This window comes from Micromys minutus (assembly GCF_963924665.1).
Source record: "Micromys minutus genome assembly, chromosome: 2".
NCBI lineage: Eukaryota > Metazoa > Chordata > Mammalia > Rodentia > Muridae > Micromys > Micromys minutus.
This window is the reverse complement of record NC_137971.1, coordinates 33,702,318-33,725,603: the sequence shown is the minus strand read 5'-3', so window position 1 is coordinate 33,725,603 and position 23,286 is coordinate 33,702,318.

The following is a 23,286-nucleotide window of genomic DNA, read 5'->3' as shown; positions in this document are numbered from 1 at the left end:
GGTTTTCCCTACTTTCTCATCTAATAGGTTCAGTGTACCTGGTTTAATGTGGAGATCTTTGATGCACTTGCACTTAAGCTTTGTACAAGGAGATAAGAAAGGGTCTATTTTCATTCTTCTGCATGCTGTGTGCCAGTTCGACCAGCACCATTTGTTGAATAGGCTGTCCTTTTTCCATTGAATGTTTAGAGCTCTTTGTCAAAAATCCGGTGACCATATATGTGAGGGCTCATTTCTGGATCTTCTATTCTATTCCATTGATCCACGTGCCTATTTCTGTATCAGTACCATGCAATTTTTATCACAATTGTCTTGTAATATAGCTTGAGGTCAGGGATAGTGATTCCTGCAGATGTTTTCTTTTTGCTGAGGATGAATTTCGCTAATCTAGGTCTTTTGTTATTCCAGATGAAATTACACATTGCTGTTTCCAACTCTATGAAGAATTGGGATGGTATTTTGATGGGGATTGCATTGAATCTGTAGATTGCTTTTGGTAAGATGGCTATTTTTACAGTGTCTATCCTTCCAATCCATGAGCATGGGAGATCTTTTCATTTTCTGAAATATCACTCGATTTCCTTCTTTAGAGGTTTGAAGTTCTTGTCATACAAGTCCTTCACTTGCTTAGTTAAAGTCACACCAAGGTATTTCATATTTTTTGTGACTTTTGTGAAGGGTATCTTTTCCTTAATGTTTTTCCTCATGTTTGTCCTTTGAGTAGAGGAAGGCTACTGATTTGTCTGAGTTAATTTTATATCCAACCACTTTGTTGAACTTGTTTATCGGCTGTAGAAGTTCTCTGGTGAAAATTTTGGGGTCACTTATGTACACTATCATATCATCTGCAAACAGTGATGATTTTACTTCTTCCTTTCCAATTTGTATGCCTTTGATTTCCTTTTGCTGTGTAATTGCTCTGTCCAGGACTTCCAGTACTATGTTGAATAGGTAGGGGGAGAGTGGGCAGCCTTGTCAAGTCCCTGATTTTAGTGGGATTGCCTCAAGTTTCTCACTGTTAAGTTTGATGTTGGCTGTTGGTTTGCTGTATATTGCTTTTATCATGTTTAGGTATGGGCCTTGGATTCCTGTTCTTTCCAAGACTTTTGGCATGAAGGGGTGTTAAATTTTGTCAAATGCTTTCTCAGCATCTAGTGAGATGACCATGTGTTTTTTTTCTTTGAGTTTGTTTATAGGGTGAATTACATTGATGAATTTCCATATATTAAACCATCCCTGCATCCCAGGGGTGAAGCCTATTTGATCATGGTGAATGATCATTTTGATGTGTTCTTGAATTCAGTTTGCAAGGATTTTGTTGAGTATTTTTGCATCAGTGTTCATAAGTGAGATTGGTCTGAAGTTCTGTTTTCTTGTAGGGTCTTTGTTTAATTTAGGAACAAGGGTTATTGTAGCCTCAAAAAATGAGTCAGGTAGTGTTCCATCTGATTCTATTTTGTGGAATAGTTTGAAGAGTATTGGTATTATGTTGTCAATAAATGTCTGATAAAATTCTGCACTGAACCCATTTGGACCTGGGCTATTTTTGGTTGAGTGGCTTTGATGACTTCTTTTATTTCTTTAGGTGTTATGGGATTATTTAGATCGTTTACCTGGTCCTGGTTTAACGTTGGGATCTTGTATCTGTCTAGGAATTCGTCCATTTCCTTCAGATTTTCCAATTTTGTGGAGTATAAGTTTTTGTAGTAGGATCTGATGATTTCTTGAATTTCCTCCATTTCAGTCGTTATTTCTCCACTTTTCTTTCTGATTTTGTTAATTTGGATACTCTCTCTTTGCCCTCTAGTTAGTCTGGCTAAGGGTTTATCAATCTTGTTAATTTTCTCAAAGAACCAGCTCTTGGTTTTGTTGATTCTTTGAATGGTTATTTTTGTTTCTATTTGGTCTATTTCTACCCTAAGTTTGATTATTACTTGCTGTCTACTCCTCTTGGGTGTGGCTGCTTCATTTGTTATAGAGCTTCAGCTGTGCTGTCAAGTTGTTGGTGTATGCTCTCTTCAGTTCCTTTTTGGAAGCATTCAGAGCTATGAGTTTTCCTGTCAATACTGCTTTCATTGCATCCCATAGGTTTGGGTTGTTGTGTTTACGTGTACATTGAATTTTAGAAAATCATTAATTTCTTTATTTATTTCTTCTTTGACTCTGCTATCCTTTAATAGAGCATTGTTAATTTCCATGTGTATATGGGCTTTTTGTTGTCTTTGTTGTCATTAAAGACCAGCTTTAGACCATGGTGATCTGATAGGATGTATGGGAGTATTTCAACATTCTTATATCTGTTGAGGCTCATTTTGTGACCAATTATGTGGTCAATTTTCAAGAAGGTGTCGTGAGGTGCTGAGCAGAAGGTGTATTAATTTGTTTTAGGATGATATGTTCTGTAGATATCTATTAAATCCAGTTGGTTCATAACCTCAGATAGTTTTACAGTGTCCTTGTTCAGTTTTTGTTTCCATGATCTCTCCATTGGTGAGAGTAAGGTTTTGAGTTCTCCCACTGTTATTGTGTGAGGCACAATGTATTTTTTGAGCTTTAGTAAAATGCTCGGTTTTGTTTATATATCCAGTCTGATAGCCTATGTATTTTTATTGGGAAATTCAGTCCATTTATGTTAATATATATCAAGGAATAGTGGTTGCTGTTTCCTGGTATTTTTGCTTTTGGAGGTTGAATTGTGCCTGTATGTCTTTCTTCTTTTGGTTTTCTTGCTTAGGAGTTTTCTTGTTTTTATTAGGATGTAGTTCCCCTAATTGTATTGGGTTTTCCCCCTATAATTCATTGTAGTGCTGGGTTTGTGGTCAGATATTTTGTAAATTTAGTTTTGTCTTAGAATATCTTAGTCTCTCCATCTATGGTGATTGAGAGTTTTGCTGGATATAGCAGCTTGGGCTGGCACCTGTGCTCTCTTAGACATCTTCATGATGTCTGTCCAGGCTCTTCTGGCTTTCATAGTCTCTGTTGAGAAGTCCGGTGTGATTCTGATTGGTCTGCCTTTATATGTTACATTACCTTTTCCCCTTACTGCTTTTAGTATTTTTTTCTTTGCTTTGGGCACTTGAAATTTTGACTATTATGTGTCTTGAGGAATTTCTTTTCTGGTCCAACCTATTTGGAGTTCTGTAGGCTTGTTTTATGCTCATGGTCATCTCATTCTTAAGGGTAGGGAAGTTTTCTTCTACAATTTTGTTGAAGATATTTACTGTGCCTCTTAGTTGATATTCTTCGTCCTCTTCTATTCCTATTATCCTTAGGTTTGGTCTTCTCATTGTGTCCTGGATCTCCTGGACATTTTGGGTTAGGAGCTTTTTTGTTTTTGCATCTTCTCTGACTGTTTTGTCTATGTTTTCAATGTTGTCTTTGGCTCTCGAGATTCTCTCTTCCATCTCTTGTAGTCTGTTGGATATGCTTGCATCTGTGACTCCTGTTTTCTTTTTTAGGTTTTCTACCTCTAGGGTTGTCTCTTTTAGTGTTTTTTTTTTTTTTGTGTGTGTGTGTGTCCATTTCCGTTTTAAATTCCTTCTTCCATTCCTTCATCTCTTTGGTTCTGTTTTCCTCTAGTTTGAGTTCTTTGAGTGTTTTTCTTGTTTCCTCTTTAAAAGCTTCTAATTCTTTATGCTTTTCCCCCTTTCTTGTTTAAGAATCTCTATCATTATCTTGAGGTATGATTTCAGGTCTGAGGTCTTCTTTTTCTGGAGTGTTTGGCATTGTGCTGTTGGCTGTGATGGGAGAGCTGTGTTCTGGTATTGCCAGGTTGTCTTGTTTTCCTTGGGGTACATTCTTTCACTTTCCTCTTGCTATCTTGTGTCTATTTTTATATGTGGTCTTGTTGTCAGTGATTGGTTCTTGCCTCTTTCTTGTACCTGGCCTGTGTTTCTGGATCTCCTGCTCCCTGGCTACTTGGAACGCCTTCTCACCAGGTCTATGTACCTGGATCTCTGCTGTTCCTGGTGGTGGATGGTCTGAGCACCTGTTCTGCACTCAATGTCCTATGGCTGGGAATAGCCCAATACCAGGATACTGGTTCCCTGAACCAAGCAGGGGGGGGAGGTGGGGGGTGCACTTCCCGGGTGCTCGGCATAGATCTCTCTGCAGAGATCTCTCTGCACCCTGGCTAGTCGTACACCTTCTCACCAGGTCTGTGTCCCTGAATCTCCCGCTGCTTTTCAATAAGCTTGTCTCTGGTGTGAAATTCTTAAACATTATAACACCTGCTTTAGAACTTCAGCTGTTTTCAGAGCATCTCTGTACTCATGTTTGATCCAATTATCAGTCAGTTGTATTATTTCATAGCACACAGAAGACTTCCATCCTGGGATTCTCCCTACAGATGTCCAAACTTCAGGCTTCACCTGAGTTACATATCTCACTACCTTCTTCATGACCCATGAGACTGCAATTACTTCTCATGTCACTACATGCCACATGGGAACAGAATGCCTTGTGAAAAGTTTTTCTACAGTTTTTTTTTTTTTTGTCCTAAGTACACATGACTTCAGGGAAAGGATAAAAATATAGGCTGGGAAGGACTATGCAGGGAAAACTCCATCAATATGGCCATGTGGGGGTCATCAGCTATGCTAAGTATAGGTCTTCTAGTGTTGTTGCTCTGAAACCACCTATACTCTTGCCTGAAACCCCTTACCAGAGCTTTCTAGGTAACCCTAATATACTCATTGCTTTTTCCAAAATAAGCATTGGTGGAATTATTTTTTTTCTCTTGGATATTCTCTGTATTTACATTTTAGATGTTATCCCGTTCCCCAAAACACATCCCCTCCCCTCCCATTGCCTCCATGTAGGTGCTTCTTCTCCCAACCGCCCTCTCCCACTTCAGTGCCTTGACCTTTCCCCACACTGGGAAAACGAGCCCATTGATGCCAGAGAGTGCTATCCTTTGCTGCATATGCACCTGGAGCCATGGGTATCTCCATGCAAACCCGTTTGTTGGTGTTTTAGTCCCTGGGAGCTGTGGTGGGTTTGGTTACTTGATAATTTTGTTCTTCCCATGAGGTTTTATATCCTACCAGGTCCTTCAGTCCTTTCTCTAGCTCCTTCATTGGGATTCCCCATGTTCAGTCTGATGGTTAGATACAAGCATCCTCCTCTGTATTAATATGGCTCTGGCAGAACCTCTGAAGCAGCATCAATGTCAGATTTCTGCCAGTAAGCACTAAATGGCATCAGCAGTAGTGCATGGGTGTAGTATCTGCATATAGGGTGGATCCCCAGGTGAGGCAGTCTTTAGATGATCTTTTCTTCAATCCCTATTCCTCTATTTGTCCCATTATTTCTTCTCATGAGTGTTTTGTTCTTCATTCCAAAAAAAAAAAAAAACAAAAACAAACAACAACAACAAAAAAAAAAAAACAAAACAAAACAAAAAAACCTGAGGCATCCACCTTCTGACCTTCCTTCGTTTTGAGCTTCATAATTTATGTAAATTGTTTCTTGGGTATTCAGAGCTCTTTGAGCTAGTATCTGCTTATCAGTGAATACATGCCATGAGTATTCTTTTGTGACTGGGTTACCACACTTAGGATGATAGCTTCAAGTTTGATCCATTTGCCTAGGAATTTTATAAAGTCATTTTTAATAGCTGAGTAGCACTCTATTGTGTAAATGTACCACAATTTCTGTATCCATTCCTCTGTTGATGAACATCTAGGTTCATTCCATCTTCTGGCTATTATGAATAAGGCTACTATGAACATGCTGGAACATGTATCTTTGTTAGATGTTGGAGCTACTTTTGGGTATATGCCCAGGAGTGGTATATCTGGGTCCTCAAGTAGTACTATGTCCAGATTTCTGAGGAACTTCCCATACTGATTTCCAGAGTGGTTGTGCCAGCTTACAATCCCACTAACAGTGGAAAAGTGTTTCTCTTTCTCCACATCCTTGCCAGCATCTGTTGTCACCTGAGTTTTTTATCTTATCCATTCTGACTAGTGTGAGGAAGAATCACAGGGTTGTTTTGATTTGCACTTTTTGATGACTAGAGATGTTGAGCACTTCTTTAAGTGCTTCTCAGGCATTTGGTATTTCTCAGTTGAGAATTCTTTGTTTACCTCTGTACCCCATCTTTAAATTAGTTCATTTGATTCTTTAGAGTCTAACTTCTTGAGTTCTTTGTATATATTGGATACCAGCCCTCTATCAGATGTAGGATTGGTAAAGATTTTTTCCTAATCTGCTGGTTGTAGTTTTGACCATTTGACAGTGTCCTTTGCATTATAGAAGTTTTGCAATTTCATGAGGTCTCATTTGTCGTTTCTTTCTCTTAGAGTGTAAGCCATAGGTGTTCTGTTTAGGAAAATTTCCCCTGTGCTTATGTGTTCTAAGGTCTCTCTCACTTTCTGTTCTATTAGTTTCATTCTACCTGGTTTTATGTGAATCCACTTGGACTTGAGCTTTGTAGAAGGAAATAAGAAAGGATTAATTTGCATTCTTCTACATGCTAACTTCCAGTTGAACTAGTACCATTTGTTGAAGATGCTGTCCTTTATTCATTGCATGTTTTTAGCTCCTTTGTCAAAGATTAAGTGATCATAGGTGTGTGGGTTCATTTCTGGTTCTTTGATTTTATTTCACAGATCTTTCTGCCTGTCTCTGTACTAATACCATGCAGTTTTTATCACAATTGATTTATAGTACAGCTTGAGGTTAGGGATGGTGATTCCCCTGGAAGTTTTTTTATTGTCGAGAGTAGTTTTTCTATCCTAGGTTTTTTATTATTCCAAATGTATTTGCAAATTACTCTTTCTAATTCTATGAACAATTGAGTTGGAATATTGATGGGGATTGCATTGATTCTGTAGATTGCTGTAGCCATGATGACCATTTTTATTATGTTGATCCTTCCATTCCATGAGCAGGGGAGATTTTTTTACCTTATGAGGTCTTCTTGAACTTCTTTCTTTAGAGACTCGATGTTCTTGTCATATAGATCCTTCACTTTCTTGGTTAATGTCACCCCAAGGCATTTGATATTATTTGTGACTATCATAAAGGGTGTCGTTTCTCTAATATCTTTCTAAACCTGTTTATCCTTTGAGTAGAGAAAGGCTACTGGGAATTATATTGCAGTTTGTCGTTGGGAGTTTTAGAGGAGCGGTAGACACTGGAAGCAATTTTAACAGCACCTGCTATAGCTGGTAAGATAGGACAAGACAAAAGATGAGTTTGACAAGAGATTAGCTGTTCAAAGTTTGTGATTGTCTCAATGATAATGACCTCTATAGGCTTGTATATTTGAATACTTGGTTGGTAGAAATATTTGGGAAGGATTAGGAGGTGAGGCCTTGCTGAAGGAGGTGTGTCACTGGGGAGTTGGCTTTGAGGTTTCAAATACCCATGCATTTCCCATTTAGCTCTCTCTACATCCTGGTTGTTGTGTCAAGATATGATCTTTCACCTACCACACCAGTTCCATGCTTTTGCCATGCTCCCAACATGATGGTCAGGGACTCTAATCCCCTGGAACCATGAGCTCTAAATTAAACTTTTTTATGAGTTGCATTGGCCACCATGTTTTACCATGGAAATAGAAGATATGGTAATCAAGACAAGGGTGAAGCATCTTGTTGAGCGGAATAGCATCTTGTTGGTTAAGGTCCCATGACCCTTCCCAGTTTTCCTATAAGGTAGATGGTCATTAGTTCCAGCTGTAGTTGTCTTCTGTAATCAGGCTCAGCTGAACTCATGAAGATGCTGGCAGTTAGTTTTACATACATGGAATTCTGGGGTTGGGGATATGGCTTAGTGTTTAAGAACATTTGCTGAGTTCAATTTCCAGCAACCACATGGTGGCTCACAACCATCTATAATAAGACTTGATGTCTTCTTCTTTTACTCAGGTATATGTGCAGGCAGAGCACTCATATACATATACATAAAAGTAAAACAAATATCAAAATAACGAAAGGTAGAAATCTATATAGCAAGTGATCAGTCAACATTACAATAACAAATGAAATTGCTTCCCTTCCTCCAAGATACCACAAAGACAGCAACAGTGCTCTTTCTTGTTCTCATATCCCCAAGCCCTTTTCTAATTAGACCTTGGTTGCAATTTAGGGGTACTTCCTCTCAGTACATGTAAGCATTCTGCTGTTTCAGTAACATCACTGAGTTCCAGCAAACATTACAGATCCTCAGAGTCCATGTCTATCTACATTAATGTTGTAGTAAGTGTTGTAGAATGGATAAGCATCTTAGCCTCTTTGGGTCTCTTTATTCACAGTGCACTATCTTGTCCCTGTTGCTTCAGAGTGTGGGTCTGAGGGATAGATGAACATTTGAAGAATATGTTAATAAACACTTAGAAAAAGAGTGATAGAGTGGAAAAAATTAAACATGTTTGAATTCCCACCTGGAAGTGAGTGCACCTTGGAAGAGTTACACAGTCTTGTGTTCTATGCAGTAAGATTGTTTTCAAGGAACTAATAGGTCTCAACCCCTGGAAATTATTGCTGTCTTGAGTTGTGTTCTGACTCAGTGAACATTAACCATTTGTATGAGCATGGCTAACTTCACTCTCAATTCCCCAGGACCTTCATTCTTCCCAAAACCCCTTTTGTAGTAAGTTCTTCAATGGCCACCATTTGTACCCTTTGATGACCTATTTTATTTATCCTTGAAAAAACAAAAAGTTTGTTCTTTGGTTCATGATGAACAGGAATAAACAACTTTGGAAACAGTTTATTTTCAAAACCATACTTGTTTGTTGATAGGTAAGAACACTATTAGCTGTGGGTTATATCTTTTGAGCCTAAGAGTAACATTAAAGTTTCAGCTTGCCAAATGTACTTCCTCAATCTGGCTTTATTTTGTCAGCATTCCCCCGGGTTTACCAACAATGCACAGCTGTTTAAGGTGTGGGGAGGGTGGGCCTTCCATTAAGTTGTTGCTCATGAGTAATATTTACATTGTGAATATTTTTAACTATATATAAAATATATATATATATAACAATAAATGATATATTTTGGTCATTTTTTTTCACCTTCCCTAACTCTTCTCACCCTGTTCCATCAATCCCCCTCCCCCACACACATTTCAGTATTGAGAGGTGGTTCTTTCTTCCTCAGGAATACCAACATGGGAATCAGTTCTTTAACTTCTTGGAGACAGTTTTATCTTTTACAAAGTTGAACTGTCTCTGTTCTGTTCTCTTAGTGATCAAAAAATGATATGACTAGGACAGATATTTTGAAAACATCTACCACAACTGCACCATGACTGTTTATGCGAGCAGGTCACCCAGCCTTGGGCATAGGTAGGGAGGCATAGGTGCCGCCATCTCTCCTTCTATTTGTGTTCATCGGCCGGGAGACTGAGCTAGCAAGTTTGTGCTTTTCTGAGCCATGTTGTCTATCTTCTATGAACAGATGGAGATGAAGAGTAGAGAGCTATGATAATCCCTATTAATTATCAATATAACAGGATTCAGAATAATGGAGAAGACAATCCTCCAGGTATACCTATAAATTGATATCTAGATTAGATTAGCCTCTGTCTGTACCTGTGCTGAGTTATTTTTATTTGATTAACTGATCAGGGAAGATTCATCATAATGGAGAGTGGTACCATTCCCCAGAGTTGCTCTCTAAATTACTAAAAAGGAGGGAGGCAGCTGAGTACCAACTTTCATCTTCTTCTGATTCATAATCTGGATATCAAATGACTGGCGGCCTCAAGCTCCAGCTGCCTTGACTTCCATGCTGTGATGGACTGTACCCATAAACTGTCAGCCAAAGAAACCATTCCTTAAGTTACTTTATAAGGGTCTTTTATTATAGTGACTGAAAATACAGCAAAGACTAGTGACATTGGAAGGAGAATAAGGTTCAAGTAGTAATTGGTGATGATATATTATAGTAAATCTATAATTCATTGAAGAAAAGCAATAGCATTTTTACAATCTCCTTTTAGGGTATTAACTTCTCTCACAACCTAAAAGATAGCAAATAAGAAGGCAGGAGAGACAGCTCAGTGGTTAAGAACACTCACTGGCTTCTCTTCAAGGGGACCCAGTTTTAGTTCTCTGTGCTTACATGGTATCTTACAGCTGTCTTCAAGGCACAGGGGCAATGACAACCCCTTATTGCCTGTTTGAGCTACAGGCAAACACAAGTTTCCCAAGCATGCATGCAGGCAAAACACCTATACATGTAAGAATCAATAAATTCAAAAAGGCCAACTAAAGGGGGGGCGGAGTCACAGTTTTCTTCATGCGATCTACTAATGAGACAGAGATGCGTTGCCAAGTGGCTAGTGAACTGACTATGGTGAGGAATAGTTTTAAGTCCAATGTTCACTTGTCACTTTTGGAGAGGCAAAGGTGGCAAGGGGCCCATAGAGGAGCCTCACTTGAATCAGGTGGGTGGAAAACTAGTGGTTTTTCTTTGTAGGAGCAAGAAAGTTCATTTAATGTCATTGATCTGCTACAAAACAACTTGGAAGTTTTGGCTAGTCTTAAATTTCTAGTCTCTGGTTTTCACCTTTCAAAGGTAGAGGTTGGATTGACTTCTAAGATTCTTCGTGATAGCATTGATTCAGTCATAGGTTTTTTCTTAAATATGTTCTGGTACTTGTACTAGAATTTGCATATGATGTTAATTTATATACCAGATCACTGCACAGATTCTTCTTTTGGGAAGAATAGTCTTAATAGCAACCTGTTTTGACATTTTTAGTTACCTTCTAAAATATATTCTCTTTTTAAGTAGTAATTAGAGTTTCCTGACTTGGCTGCTGTATGCGTATGTACATGTTAGTTGACCATAATTCTATTAATATAGTTTTATGAAATGTTGCTTGTAGTTTTTTGGAGAGATTAACTTACAACTATTTAAGAACCTGCTATTAATATTTTATAACACATTGATTTGTTTATCATTAATGGTACTTGGTGGGCAGCTTTTAAACACATATAGTATGCATTGTTCTGACTCTGACCCCTTCTTCCACCCTTCCTGTCATTTACCCTTCCCAGCCACTAGTCATTACTATTTAAAAAGTTTAATTTTTCAACCCATGTAGCTTGTCACTGGGATTACAGGTTAAAGCGCCATTTAAGCCGTTGCCAGATGGTCACAAAACAACCTGAAATACCTGATTGCTTTTGCACTAATGCATTTGAAAAAGTCTCTCTCGTGATATCTCTTAATCTATACACAAAGTTCAAAACAGCATGAAGACACTGTGGATTGAATCAGGAGAGCAAGAAAATAGTCAGAAAATCTATAACAATTATTTAGATCAAATTATGGGAAATACCACTTTGTTTTACTAAGAAAACACTGGACCCCATGGTCAAGTGCAGGATATGACACATCTTCGTATCTTTTATACACTTGGCATGGGTTGTATACATGATTTCTTTAAGTCCCCTAAAATGTATAACATGAAAACATTTACTTAATTAATCTTAGAAGATGAATTTTTGGCATTTCTTGGTTTTGAAAGAGCTCTGTACTAACTGGAACTCATGAAACACAGCAAGTTTAACCAATCCTTTATTTTGAAATCACCTGATATCAATTAGCATTCCTCCAGTTTAGAGCTGATTTATGGTGCCTTTGTAAGGTCCTGAAAATATGAAAGCAGAGAAGCAGTATTTCAAAATGCAGCATAAAATCAACAATAAAATGTATATTTATAACCTGAAAAGTATGATTTCATCTTGGAGAATTACCAACCCAATAGCAGTAATAAGCATGATTTTCATTGTACCATATTGTACTTATTAAGCACTTCAGGGGACTTGTGAATAAATCAAGTTGTGGGATCAGTTCTGGATATCCGAACATATTTTTAGATATTATAAAAATGTGGAAAAGTACCATATCTGGTTATCATGTGTTCGTGCTTTCCCCAAAGGTTTTAATCTTAACTTCACCATTACATCCTCCTGCAAGCTTGACTGAGGATAGAATCTTTTTTGAGTGATGTCCTTTTAATAAATGCAGATTTAATATGATCATGAGATAAAAGTGGAACCTTCAAAAGTCCCATTCAAATGCCACAGGTTCTGTTGATGCACATAAAGTCAGAGACAGCTAGGTGGCTCAGGGTATCAGAAAATGTAGGATAATATATATGCCTGATTTTATGTAAATTTGCAAGAAGAGAATTCAATATAGGAAATTAAAGAACTGAATTTAAATACCCCAGTTTGCACTGGTTGCTTTAAATGGCTTATGCAAGTCAAGTCAATTCAGTCTCCTTAACATTTGTTGACAAGGTAACATGCCTGCCTCTTTGATAGACGTGGGAACTATAGAGTCAAGAGATGGTAGTGTGTGCACATGCTCACTTGAATGCCCAGTAGTGTCAGAGTGGAAGTTCTAGTTCACATAGCACAGGCTGCCATTTGCTAAAGCTTGTGAATTTAGATCAAGAGTCCTAAATTCCAGTGGGACAGAGGTATATGGTGTGGCCTGAACTGTGAAGGTGAGAATTTTTGTTTGCTATGATTATCTTAATGGTTTTTAAGCTGAATGACTCTTGTGTGGCAGTGGGTTAACTAAGAGTGTGACATAAATAGTGTCAGATATTTCATCTAACAATATTCATTTTCTTTGATAGCATATGATTGATAATGGGAATGTCTCCGAGGCACTTTAGGACCAGGGCAAATAGATGAAGGAGAGAATGAGGGTGTGTCAGAGAGATAGAGAGAGTTTGGGAGGGGAAGAGGGAGAGGAAAGCCATACTTAGAAATTCAGTAACGTTCTTATTTTTTAAAACTATCAAGTCATGGTTTATGTAACTAAAATTTAATTATTTTTTATTCTAATGCTCAAATATGGCAGGGCACAAGACTAGGGGAATGAGACCACTTTATGAGTATTTAAAAATGCTCTAGAGGGGCAATATTGGACATCACCATTACAGTAGACACTCCTCCAAGCTCTTCACTTGATTACCCATTACAGGTCCCAAGTTCAATGGCAGGGGAGGTGGGCTCTGGTTTTTGGGCTCTTTGGATCTATGTAGGCTAGTCTTGCTCTGTCCTGTATCACTACTATATTGTTGGCTATATTTGACTTGCGAACCCTGGGGTTCTTGGCTACAAAGTGGAGACCTATGAGATACACCAGCTACACTGATAGCACTTAGTGGTGAAGTTATGGATATTTCATTCCGTTTTTGTTTCTTTACAATAGGCTACAATGTCTAGTAGATGATGGGGAAAAAAGGAGTGAGGTGCTTAGGCAAGTACTACAGTCCAATGGGTTGTGCTTTCGAACATAAATTTGCTTGGCTATCCTATCCAGCTTCTAACTAAGCAATGAAATTTTTGTGGTAGTTTTGAAAATAAGTGCAAAATTTGTCCAGTGACCTCTTATATTTTAGTGTTGGTAACATGTACAGAGTAGCTGTTTTCGTGGAGGAGAGCAGAGTCTACTTGTGGAGGCTGACAAGGGATTATTAGCAAGATGGTATCCAACAGACACTCTAATGCATGATAATAGCAAAATCATTTCCGTAATACTACTGTGTAAGGAAAGCATCCTTATGTAATTCAAGCCTTACAATATTCTTAGGAATTAGCTGTCCTCCAGTTAGTATCCTTGAATGAAAAGAAATCCAGAGTTTAGAAAAACTGGGTTCAGCTGGTTTAAAATTATAAATTAAATTTATCTAGCTTCTTCACAAAGCTCATCCATTTTATTCTTAGCATGCAGAGCTCACTTTGTAGACCAGGCTGGCATGAAACTCACAAAAATATCTCCTAAAGGAAATAAAACAGGCACAAGTTAGTGCAAGCCTTTAGTCCTAGCACTGGAAGCAGAGGCAGGGGCTAGACTGTTCTACATAGTGAGTCAGGGCAGCCAAAGTTATATAGTTATACCCTATACCTAGTCAATAGATATATAGATAGATGGATAGATGATAGATAGATAGATAGATAGATAGATAGATAGATGATAGATAGATAGATAGATAGATAGATAGATAGATAGATGGATGGATGGATGGATGGATTTCCTTTGATCTCTAGAAGCTCTTATTTTTGTCGCTGATCACTAATGTTTGGTAGGAGCCCTTGGGGATTACCTGTAGATCCTTGGCAGTTTACAGAAGGCCAGGGGAAAGCAGGATTCCTTCTATGGTTGTTTGTATTCCTTCAGTACCACCTCCGCAGCTTGGCTGGGAGCAGCTCCACGTTTCTGTCTCTTTGTATCAAGATTACTGTTACAGGATGAAGAATTTATGAAATACTACTTGCCACATAATTCACAGGGGAAGCTTTCCAGTTTCTAAGCATTAAGAGACTGAAATCTGAAACCAATAGGAAAAGAAGTCATTGAAAATGTTCTCCCCACACCAGCAAAAGTTGAAAAGTTACAAAAAGATGTGAAAAGGATCCAGCAGCTTATTTTTTTTTTTTTTTTTTTTTTTTTTGGCAGGCAGAGAACAGCATCATTAGTGACCAGTATGTTCTAAGTATGTGGACAACATGCGATGGGCTATTTTTACATGGTCTACAACTATGAATAAAAGTAAAATGAATTTTAAGGGATACCATTTATACATCACCTTTTAAATAATTAGACAGTAGAAACAAATGAATGAAGAATATTGAACTGCCTACTATATATTGGGGCAGGTCTAGTTCAGGCTGAACTTGGCTTTGTCCTAGATCTCCCAAAGATGGAAATGGGTTTGGCTTACTTCTGATGGAAAGAGACCTTCTCACTGTGGCGTCTAGATACCTGAAGCTCACCTGAAGGTCCATCACACTAAAGCTGGCTTACAGAACAAAGAGGAAATGTTCAGCAAAGAAGTCATTGACACCAACATTTGTTGGACACTTACTAATTGCAAAGTCCAACTCAGAAAAATTTCCCCCTATAATCCTCACCACAGCTTTGTAAAGTAAAGGATGCAAATAAAAATACTGAGGCTGGCTGAAGCCAAATTGATTTCCTAAAGTCACTATGGCCGTTAATAACTTAGTTCATTATTTACTCTAGATGTACCATGTGGTTGCTTTTAAGCGATGACAACTTGACTCTTTCTCTCTTTCCTTATCTGGATATAGCATCTGAAGATCTTCCTGACTCATACTCTTTAGAACTTAGATTACATGCACCTAAGTATGTTTTTCTGTCAGTGCAGGCTAATAACCCAATAGAACAGATATTAGAACAGATAAGCTTTGCACATAGCCATAGTTTAAAGAAGCAGTTGGTTTTGTGCAAAGTGCAATATTTGGAGATAATTGCATCCTTGGAGAGGTTTCATGGAAGGAGAAGCTTGGATTGGTCTATGAAGGACTATGGTTGCAGCAGAATATTATGGGATAGGAAGCCATACTGACAGGGTTAGAAGACTGTGGATAGAGGCATATATGATGTTACCAGTGCTGTGCAGGTAGGGAAAAAGTTGTTTGTCTGAAAACAAGGCATTTGAAACATAGCCATAGAAAATAAAACCTGGATGCTTTTGTGTGAAGATGGGGACATGGGGATTTTGACTCTTTCCTTCTCAGAGAATGAATGATTTACACAGGAATGTGACACAGCATTAGAAAAACAAATCTGGCCATAGACATGTGGTGACTACATGATTCAGAGACTGCAAAAGAGTAGACAGTTCAGGAGTTCTTTGAAATAATTCATATTGGAAATGTGGGTAATTAGAATGGAGAAGGACAGTGGAAGAAGAGAGGAGGAAATACCATAAATATGAACTTGGGAATCAGATGCAGTGGCAAGAGGGATGAATGTTGAAATGGTAGTGCAAGAGAAGAGGTATGGAGACGGGATCAGGAAGCTTTGTTTGACCAGTGGAAGTGAGCGGAAGGCCAATGTGAGTAAGAGAGACAACAGTACAGGTCTCCAGACGAAAGGTTTTATCTTAGCTATTGTGGCAGCATACTGGAATTTTCCATTCTCACATTTTCACTCTAAATTTCTGGAAATGTCTTAAATTTAATTTTTATGTTTTAATAAAGTAAATCATCAGGCCTACCCACCCCATTCACCCATTCACTTTCCTGTCCTCCATTTCCTCCCCTATTCTACTTGCTTCTCTCTCAACTTCTTTATCTATCTCTCTCCCTTTCCTCCCCTTCCCCTCCCCATTGCCCTCCTCCTCCCTCCCTCTATTTCTCCCCCCTTCTCTCTCTCTCTTACCTACACACACACACACACACACACACACACACACACACACACACACACACCTTCTGAGTTCACTTAGTGTGGCCAATATGTGTAGGAGCATTTCCTGCAGCATGAGTGTCTTTTTAGAGGCTGCATCCCTGAACAAAATGGATTTTCTCTTCCTTAGCAGGCATTAGTTGCCAAGAGTTTTTTGGATGGAATTTTGTGACTTCCTCCCCCATCCATCCTTGTCTGACTTGACCTTGTATAGGTCTTGTATACAGTCTCAGCTTCCATGTGTTACTCTACATAGCAATCTTTTCAATTCCAAAATCACCATTTGATGGCAGTCATCCACGATCTCTGCCTCTTAAATTCTATCCTCTTCCCCCTTTATAGTGGTCTCTGAGCCTTGGAAAGAATGACTGTGATATAGATATTCTAGGATGGAACATTCCAGTCTCTTACTCTCTAGTAAGAAAGGATGCTTCATGTGGCTTGCTCAGCCTGCTTTCTTATAACATCCAGGACTACCAGCCCAGGGATGGCACCACCCACAATGGGCTGGGCCCTCCCCCATCAATCATTACTTATGAAAATATCCTATAGATTTGCTTACAGCCCAATCTTATAGAGGCAATTCCTCAAATCTATCTCTGAGATGGCTCCAGCTTGACATAAAACTAGGTAACTCATTGTAGGTATAAGCATTAAACATCTGTTTTATGCAGGCAAAAGAGAGTCTTTTCTTGTTGAAATGCTGGATGATTTTCACATTCTTCAGATATTGATGTCTTTGTTAGGAGAATGGAGAGGGACCAACCTATTGGCTTTGAACGCTGTCTAACAATTTGACATCAAGGAAGTTTGTCTGGATTTATCTATGAAGATGACTCAGAGAATAGAAATATAAGTGGTACTTAGAAATAAAATCAGGTCTGGAGATGGTGTACTTTATCTTTAGACTTATCTTTTTTTGTGTGGTGGGAAAATTTTCATCATTGTTGAGTCTAGTTTACTTCTGTGACATAATTTATATGCATAAACTTATGTGCAACTAAACATATATTTTTCCCTGAGTTGGTCCTTTCTTGGCTTTTATTTTCTACATATTCTAATAAGGTTCAGTCTTCTCACTGATTGGACCCCAGCGCTGATGTTGTTCACCATAGTACTAAATGTTCTTCATGAAGTCATGCATATGATCAGATGTGCTTAACTTCAGCAGATTCTTATGCGCAATTCTCACTTTATCAACAGCATGGAAAATGGCCTAAGAGTTGGAACACTGTCAGTCAGTTCAGCAGTGACATCGAAGTTACCTTTACCCAGGATTTTTATAGTTAGGGTTCTCTATCCTTTTTACCCAGGATTTTTATAGTCAGGGTTCTCTATCCTGGCCTGATCTGCAGATGTTATATAAAAAACAACAAAACACCTAAAAGCTATCCATGGGTGGCAGGATTCTCTTCCATTACATATTCCCAGCAGACCCTGTAATAAGGCAACTGCTCTATAATTAATGGGTTGAATAAATAATAGCTGGAGAAAAATGTAAAGAGAAAACCTAACCAGTGTGACATGCATCATTGAGTATCCTTTAACCAATAATTTATCATTCACAACTCTAGAAATAAAATATATTAGCATTGATCATAAGGCAATACAAATAGGCTGAAGGTGACCTTTGAATTCTTTGAGATGGTTAACCCTTAATTATGAAATTCGTTTTGTCTCCATCAAAAGCTGTAATGGTTTGCAGGATTTAATATCCAGGAATTTATAAGTATAACTGATCAAATAGAATGCTTTAGGTACCTGAGGTTCAAAATTATGGATGATGTATAGGTAGGCAGACATATGATGAAGCATCACTCTGGGAAATGTATGGTCAAAAGAACATGGATCAGAGAAACTAATGAGACCAAAGTCACCTGGGAATTAAAGCAGCCAACTTTGGGTTGTATAAAGACGCCCTATCGGCAGGAAACAGTAGAGAATCCTTATAGCAAAGCATAAATCTTGCCACTGGCTTCTTATACCTTCTAAATGTTTCCAGAGTAATCAAAATAAGTAGGAGGCTGAAAGCTGAGAAGAAGCTCTGTCTAGGACTTGAATACATTTGGTGACTTTGAAAAGATCATGGCCAGTATGTTCATGTTTTTCCCTTATCCTCAATGGTCTAGGTGCTGATGATATTCTTAAGGACAATAAACAGAAGCTTCTAGATTCTGAATTTTGGTGCTCAATATATTTATTGGAAAATGGCTAATATATAACATGTATCATTGAGTAATCCATGAAAACAAAGACTCTAAAACTTCATTTAGTAATTCATTTTCATGTATATGACTTCTGAAATAATTTTGAAATTAGTACGTTTAACTGGCCAAATACAATCTTTTTGGTACCTAGAGGGTCAAATTATGGCTGATAGGAGGGTAGGAGGACATATGATAGCATATATTCTGCATCCTTACAGCATCTATCGAATGATTACTGCATGCTGCTTCTTGGTAAATGGACTTACACTGTATCAAGGGCTTATATTGTAAGCACTGATTATTCCTTTGTTTTTGGATGAGAAAATAGAAGAGCTTACATAAGTAGAAATAATACTGCCAAGTGTATTTTATAGACCCTTGTCCTACCATGCCACTGCCACTGAGTTGATACTATAATGTTGTCTTTAAAAGGCCATTTTTATTCCACCTACCTTAGGAGGGTAAGAGAAGTGAATTTCATGACCACAAGCCCACTGTTACACTTCTCTGGCTTTGAAATGAGTTCCTTGGTTAGAATCAATATTGTATGGAATACCATGATTGTACACAAGCTTTCTCTTACAAGTCCATAGGTGGCAGTTTTGGCAGTGGCATTGCATTCAGGAAAGGCAGAGTCATACCCAGATCTATCTTATTCCACTAATGATAAAATGCTGCCTCTATGTAATTGATCAAAGTGGTCCAGTGTAGTCAACTGAACATTGGCTAGTCACCCAGGGAATGGTGCCATATCTGAAGCTCAGGAATAGTCTCTGATGATGGCAGATTCTTAGTCAGCATCAGCCAGCCAGGTCAACCTTGGTGATTAGAAGTCCAGTTTGTTGAGTTTGTGCATGACTACATACTTCCCACTTTGATCACTTTGTTTATGAGCCCAGGGATGACTAAGAAAAGAAGATGGTCGTTATCCAGAGAACATATCATCTTATCTACTAGATTATTAAAATTCTCTGCTGAGGTCATATTTTTGGAGAACACTTACATGATACACAAATATCATGATATATTTTGCCAGTTTTTAGATATCTATCTACACTTTTCCCCCAAATCCCTTTCTTACCAGTTTGGCAAGTAGGATACTTCCAAATCTGCAGTTATCCAGCCAAACCATCGACTACCTCCCATGACTCAGTATGCAGTCATACATCTGGCTGTTTTCCTTCTCAGAAAAAAAAAATGCAGAGCCACTGTGAAGATTGCCTTCTATCACTGTCCTCTGTTGTTCCAGAAAAGAGCTGTGGTGCTGCAGCTGTCACTTCTTGGTGGCACTTGTATAAGTGCACCATCTGTAAACTAGACTAGAGTTTTCTATTTCCCAATCAGAATATTATTGAGCACATCTCATGAGCCTTAAGTACTTTTTTGAAACCGATGGCATAGTAGCAGAAACAGAAACTACCAGCATTTAGGCAGTTTCTTGATGTTACTTATTTGTCCCTTTAAGATCTATTTGGGTCAGATAAACCTATGTATCACTCATTCTATGATGGGCTGCTGTTGTTCATACCTAACATTTTGGCTTGGTAGACCAAATAACACGTTGTTCGTGATAGGTACCTCATGTTACATGGTAACTTGAAGGACCATTGTCTGCTGTATAGTTTCCTCTAAAGAACAAACATGAGGCCAAGGGCTGTCTCTCAATGCGAAGTTATTTTTATATGATAGCAGTACCTTGTTCTAAAATTCTCAAGAGCCTCCACTGTGATTCATTTATGGAGACCTGCCAAAGGCTCCAAACATCATCCTTATCTGCCACTGTTCTAAAAGCAAAAATTATTTTTTTAATCCATTTGTAATCTCTGATGAGCTTTTTGCAGTAAAGAATATGGATTGAATTGTTTATTACCTTTGTAGATTTAAAAGCGAACCTAAGCTAATGAACTATATATTTTTTTTAAGTTAAAGGTTGGTTTGAAAATTTGGAGTTCATTATTAGATATCTTCATCCTGGAACCTCTTAGCCTCTATGGTACAATTCTCTGGATGCAGGCTTGGGTTATTGTCCCTTGCGGTCGTGCAGTTTACGTCTATATACATTAACCACCTCCACAGTTGTATTTGTGGGGTGTTATGGTCCTGGTTCTTATTCTTCTCAAATACCTTCCAGATGTCACAATTCCACCACACTTCCCACCTCTCCTCAATAAACCGACTGGTTCAGCTCCAGGCAAAAACACAGTCATGCTTCGAGGTTCCATGTGTGCAGACACAGGGATCTTTGGCACCTGCAGGAGAGGACTTAGGAGGTAGCAAGGGGCTGTCCAAAGGTGAGGTCAGCAGTATGGTCAAGTGTGTTGTGCTCACCTTGTTGTTTCTCTAGATTTTGCTCCTGATGGGTATCTGCCTATATCTTTTCACAGTCTCTGCAATTCGATTTTTAAGTAGGAGTTAAAATGGACAAATGCAACACTATGTGTCTTTAGTATTGATCAGGGCAGGGACATCAGTTTTTAGGAAATGCTTTGCTTTATTTTCCTGTTTACTAAACAGAACCTCATTGAGACTTTGCAGTATTCTTCCCCCAACCGGACTCAGTCAGTTTTGCAGAGAAGGTTCTCAGGCTCCTCCTTCCCTCTAGTGATGTGAATGCATCTTCTTCATCAATGGCTAACAGCTCTGCTGAAGGATGAGCTCATGAAAGTGCATGTTATTATTTTAATAATATACCCACTACCTAAAAACGTATTAGCTCTAGAATGTTAGATAATAGGACAGTATAAGAAAGTGACTTCTTAAAACTGTAAATGCTAAGATATGACTATTTTCAATTTCTGGAAACGACAGAATGTTTCTGTTTGAATTGCCCCTTACTCCGGCTTGTTTCTTCCTTATTTATCTTGCAGGAGATTCACTGAACCCGTCTTCTCTTTCCCTAACTTCTGACTCTAGGGCTTATGGATTTCTCCCTCCCTCTTATCAGTTCTGAATATATCTTTGAACTCTCTCCAAGACTCTGTTAACCCATCTCCTAATCTGTCAAATTCTCTGGAGCTGAGCTCCTGGCTCAGAGCACCAACTCTTTACAGAGTCTTCAGAACAAAAGAAGGGAAAGCCTGTGACCTGCCCTGCCCTTTAGTGTTACCATCCCACCAAAGGGCTGTGTCTGGAGCCACTGTAGCAAACTCTAGGGATGATTATGGTAGGCAACATGCACCCAACATTTAAGACAGGCTGTTGATACTTTAGATCTTTTACGTGAACATGTGTGTGTCTGTGGAAGAAGGTGAGGGGCTTACCAGCCTATTAAAGAGGTAACTATTTGTTTTTAAATCTAACTTTTTCCCCAGAAATAAGACTGTGTACTTGTCAAACCAAGGATCTAAGATTTGGCTTAGAAAATTATCTAGGAACTAAATGGACATAGACAGCCAGTGGTCATTTAGCATCCCTCAGCATAATCACCGTTATCTTCACGGCCACTGAGCTTCTCACAGCAGTGTGGGCGTGAGAAGCCTGCATGACTGAATACACTAAGATGACCTGGATGGAGAAGTCTCAACTGGGTTCATTTTTGGTTAAAGTGAGCATGTTTATGGATCTCATTAAGGACTTTGATCATAAAAAGTAACTGAAACATTGTTTTTCCACAAAAGAACTTAAAAGTGGATTTCTTTTCCTTTGCCCTACATCTGAGGTTCTGTGCAGGTAACAAAACTGGGAGCTTCTGATGACTCCAAGTCTTAATCCTATTCTTCATAGATTCTATGCGTTTGAACTTGTTTTCCAGGAGTTGGGATGTGTGTATGTGTGTGTGTGTGTATGTGTGTGTGTGTGTGTGTATGTGTGTGTATGTGTGTGTACGTGTGTGTGTATGTGTGTGTGTATGTGTATGTGTGTGTGTGTGTGTGTGTGTGTGTGTGTGTGTGTGTGTGTGTGTGTTTAGCTTGCTCGCTGATATGTTCGGTTGGCCAATGGCATTGATTGGCCACGGCAAGCCAGTCCTTGCTCAAGGAGTTCATGATGCCTTGCAGACTCACCCTGAATTCTCTGAATTGAGTAGGAGCATAGAACTGCTCCTTCATGCCTCTGTCTGCCCTCCCACTTCATGCCCTCTGCCTCTCCTCATCATTTACTCCCAAAGGCAGAGCAGGTCTAGCTGCTTCTGCCAGTCTCTGTCATGACTGACTCCCAAGGCTTAGAAAAAGAAATGAAACTGGAAAGGAGAGTGACATTTGCAGGGTGATTTCATGCCTGACTGGTGTTAGCATAAAGCAAAGACAGAGGAGACTTTTCTTTCTTTTATGGGGAAAAACTTCTCTCTTTTTTTTCATTCATTTATTTATTGTTTAGTTGGGCAGAATAGTAGCTTGATAATGGGAAAGTCCAACAGTGTGGTTTGGAGCTTTATAAGATGAGACACAGGGCATAGGCACCCTCTGCTATTGGTCTCTATTAGAATAAAAAGATCTATAGGATCAGATAGTTAGTCCTATAGTTGACGAACTACCAGTGTTAGGTAGTCTCTGGAGACGTCATGAACACCTCATGCAACATGTAAAGACTCTATGAGCGGAGGCTCAATTGGCAGCCCTTTCCAAATAAGGAAATGAAGTTTTGAGGAATCCATAACTGACCAAGATCACAGATTGGATAAGTGACCACTTTCCTTTGAGTCTCCTGGGTTCTCCCAGTGAAGATCTCACACCTTTTTGGCTCTATAATGACAGACACCCATAAATATACTGAGCAAAAGCAACCATGTTTATGTGCTCTGCAGAAGCCAAGCAATGATGGTTGGTAATGAAAAGGATCACACAAAATTAGGTTGGTGGTGGAGGTAGCCATGCATGCCAGGGGCATTGTGGTGGAATTCAAAATAGTCAGCATTCAGGCAGAGTGACAGCAAATGTTCCTTT